At 45.6% G+C, this 4,338-nt stretch overlaps 1 pseudogene; it reads left to right on the plus strand.

Annotated features, from left to right (window-relative positions):
- The first annotated feature begins 3,437 nt into the window (after positions 1–3,437).
- On the plus strand, positions 3,438–3,556 carry LOC136622731 (U2 spliceosomal RNA; annotated as a pseudogene).
- Positions 3,557–4,338: the final 782 nt, after the last annotated feature.

Consider the following 4,338-nt stretch of genomic DNA (forward strand, 5'->3'; position numbering starts at 1 on the left):
CTTACCCCTTCATTTTCTGTACCTGTTTGCTTGTATATATCATATATAAGAAATGTTATCACATATGAAATGATGTATATAAAAAGAAGACAGGTGTTATAGCCCTTAACCTCTGTCCTCATTGTTTTACCCTGATCTTATTCAGTATAGATCTCTACTTTTATGCAGTGTTATTTAACCTCTGATCTATACCTACTATTGCACATAAATCCACATATATTAATTTATATGGCATATATATATACTATTAAAATATAAATACATTAAAATATTGTTTAATATTGATATATGTATATATAATATACTATAAAATTTATATTAAAATGTCATATTAATTATGATAAAATATTTTTTCTCTATAAAAAATTCCTAGTAAACCTATTATTGATCAGGAATTGATATATATATGTATATATCCATTTCTTATAATACTACCTCCATCTCTGTTTCATTTCATAATTAATTACTGCCATTAATAAATATATTCATAATTGATAATCAATAACCAATAACTAACAATTAATAAATAAATAATTAACGATCAACAATTTATCTTCCTTCATAATCCATACTTATAGTTTTTCAAGCACTTCATTCAAGCCATTTGGAGTGAGGGTATTCATTCTGTAAATCCAGTACATCTCTTTTTCTCGTAGACGTTGTACCGACTTTTCATGAATGAATTCCAAGGGTGTGACTCTGAGTCCTTCACTTTTTTTATTATGGTGCGTGGAAAAATGGCGGGATACACTATGTTTGGTGTATCCCTTGTTAATATTACTTCTGTGTTTATTAACCCTTTCCCTCAAGGTATTTCAGGACAGCGCACTACGAATAATGGAAAGCAATCTCAATGTGGACAATAATTCACATAAAATGGGACTCACCCGGTGTATAGTGGAGCCCGGTCCTGAGCTCCACCTACACCTCCAAGTCCTGGTTCGCTTTAATATATACTGCCGGTCATCTCCCTGTGTGTCCACGATATCCCGACGGGCTATGTCGGGAGAGCTGCCAGGATAACTGTATCACACTCTGGGTGTGATCCACTGTAGCTATATCCAATAAAAGTAAAAAGGTTCCTGCGCTCCTTTAGGACCCAATTCCACCAGGGATTGGAATTGCCAATAAATGAGTAAGCTAAAAACTTTTCTTTATTCCATATCCAAATACAGTGCAACGCGTTTCGTCGCATATAGCGACTTTCTCAAGCACAATCATAAAAAACTCACATACATTTAACATATATACATATATATACAATAACCTTATGTGTTTGTATTAATTACCTTAGTGCTCCTCCTTTCTCCCGCAGGCACGTCTGTCTGCTGTCATGCCGGCGTCCTACTCCGTGCCGCCCACGTGACCAGTCACGTGTGTCAGCGTCGCGCGATGACGTCATCACGCCAGCGTAGCCCCGACATCCACGGTGGAACGCATGGAGTAAGTGTATTCCCTGCGCTCCTCTCGGCCGTCTCGTCAGTGGTAGCGTGCCGACGTCATCACGCTCCACCAGAGCAGGCTCCAATGATGTGGAACGCTGTGCTGGAGCACATTAACTCTCTCCTTACCTAACGCTAGCTATATATAACGAAAGGAGGAGCCCCTTCTTCTTACCCCTTCATTTTCTGTACCTGTTTGCTTGTATATATCATATATAAGAAATGTTATCACATATGAAATGATGTATATAAAAAGAAGACAGGTGTTATAGCCCTTAACCTCTGTCCTCATTGTTTTACCCTGATCTTATTCAGTATAGATCTCTACTTTTATGCAGTGTTATTTAACCTCTGATCTATACCTACTATTGCACATAAATCCACATATATTAATTTATATGGCATATATATATACTATTAAAATATAAATACATTAAAATATTGTTTAATATTGACGCAACGGCGGTGGGCGGGGAAGCGTCTTCACGCGATCTTCCGCTGGTAAGTATGGGGTCTCTGGGGGGCGCCGTGACGGGCTTCACTGCGTAATATTACGCGGCGGAGCCCGTCACGCTCATGGGAAGGAGGCCTTAGGGGCCTCGTTGCTCTTTCTAATGGGCAAGGATTGGCTTTGTTTAGTGCTTTGAGAAAGGGATGAGAAGAGGTTCAGGTCCTGGTTATCTCTGTTTTGGCCACTAGATGGTGCTGTGGTGCATTGATATTTGAACTGCACTATACTTTAATGGAGCCTGCTGTCGGTCTGAGAGCTCCGGGGAGAGGACCTCCGTTCCCCCGCTGCACGTCAGAAATAGTGAGTACTGCTTTAAACTTTGCCTGGTGTTGATGTGCTGGGAGGATCACAGTATCCTCTCTTTTTTACTTTTACTTTTCTGCTCTGGTCTGGCTAGTATGCCAAGCAGCCTGCTCGACTCAGGGGGGAGGGGGGGCGAGATGGCCGCTGCCTCACAGGGAGCTAGAGACTAGGTGCAGATCTTCCGGTGTGCCCGCCCGTGCTGATTGTCGGCTCTGGGGAGCAGGAGGGGGAAAACCACCAGCGCGGGGATTAGTCCAGCGGGGGATCACCCTGATGAGTGTATGTGCCGCCGAGTTGCAGGTTGGTGGCCACGGCGGTATATTCAGAGGGAGGGAGCCGCGGCTGTGTATTTGCAAGGCGCTGCGGTGAGAGCGCGGGCACTGAGGGTGACAGAGCCTCCCCTCCAAGTCGGCAGGGGTTACCTTGTGCCGTAGTCCTCTGCTTGGGGCTCCGTGAGCGGTCCTCGCCGGGTGTTTCTGAGCGCGGTACTTGTCGGGTTAGGCCGCGGGCGTGGGCCGCTGTGCAGGGCCGCGGCTCTTCGGCTTCTTTTTGGCGGCTGGAGATCACCAGGTGAGCCTTGTCCGGGCCGGTTGTGGGTTCTGGTGGGTCCCCAGGTGCTGTGCTCTTGTCTGCCTCTGTTTGGGTCACTGATTTGACCCAGAAAAGGGCTGAAAAGGGAGATTCTGTGGAGGAGCAAAACAGCGTGCGACCTCTTTCCTTGCTTGCTAAGCCACGCCCCGGGCCATAGTGTTTTTACGTCCTCCCGAAGTGGGCTTTATTCTCTGAGGACGTAAAAACATGTGTCCTGCAGAGAATAAAGCCCCTCGGGCTCTGGACGTGACAGCTCCATGCTGTCGGTGTCCGCAGCATGGAGCTGTCATCCGGGGCTGTTCGGACCCTCCCACCCCCGGCATTGCGATCGGCGCTATGCAATGGATATGGATGCATTAGACACCCGCAGGTAGTAAAATACCTGCGGATGTCATTTTTCCCTGCAGGCGCGGGTCCCGCGTGCAGGAAAAAATCCGGACATGCTCCATTCAGGCGCGGGTCTCCCGCGGGGACGGCTCACCACGGTTGAGAAGGCGTTGGGCGGGGCTATGCAAAGGTCTTCCGGCTCCCTCAGTGCATTGTGGGTGTGCCCGGAGTGCTGGCTGAGCGTGTTGCATCTGATACGTCCCCTATCTTGGGATCATATATTAAATTGATTTTTATAACAGGGAGCTGGAAAAAGTGCTTGCTCTGTCCACTCCGCACATTGACCTGGTATTGCAGTACCTCCAGTACTGGTGCACCCCCTTTCCTACAGCAGTTTCCAAAAGCAGGAAAAAAAACTGATGAGCAAGAGGTGCAGCGCAGCTGCGGCTGCTAACAACCAAGCACTTAGATTTAGGCCTCATGTCCACGTGATACATGGCGGAAGTATCGCATGATACTTGTGCGACGGCTCGTGTTTTTGCGTGATGTCCTGTAGTTTTTATTTGTACCATTTTGGAGTTTATAAGACTTTTTTATCGCTGTTTATTATAACTTTTTTTGGAGATAGGAATCGGTTACGTGCACACTTCCCATAGACTTGTACAGGGACCCTTGGTGCGCAAATGTGCACAAAAATAGAGCATGGTGAGGTTTTGCACGCATGCGAAATGTGTGAGTAAAGAGAATTCTGAAGGCATCCATTGAAACAAATATGTTTGTGTGAAGCGGCCCTTACTGTACTTTTGTTAGCACGAATCAAGCACATTTGCAAGAGCAAAAAAACACGCAACCATGCCGCCATTTATTGAAATGGGCAATTAGTGTAATTAGAATAATACATGTTCTGCCCCTGCAGAAATGCACGAGAAAATAAAGGGGACTGCTTTTTTTTTTAACAAAATGCGCATGCAAAATACACTTATGTGAAGGAACTCGCTGCAATCAGCGGGTTCTACTGACGTGTATTTAGCATGTATATTTTTCATGCGTAATATGCTGTGCAAATACATCTGTGTGAATCTGGCCGAAGAGCCCACGGTGGTATGCGTAAAACGCTGCGTCTCTGCGGTGAGAACACAGTCGTGGACATGAGCCCTAAGGCTG

This window comes from Eleutherodactylus coqui, chromosome 3 (assembly GCF_035609145.1).
Source record: "Eleutherodactylus coqui strain aEleCoq1 chromosome 3, aEleCoq1.hap1, whole genome shotgun sequence".
NCBI lineage: Eukaryota > Metazoa > Chordata > Amphibia > Anura > Eleutherodactylidae > Eleutherodactylus > Eleutherodactylus coqui.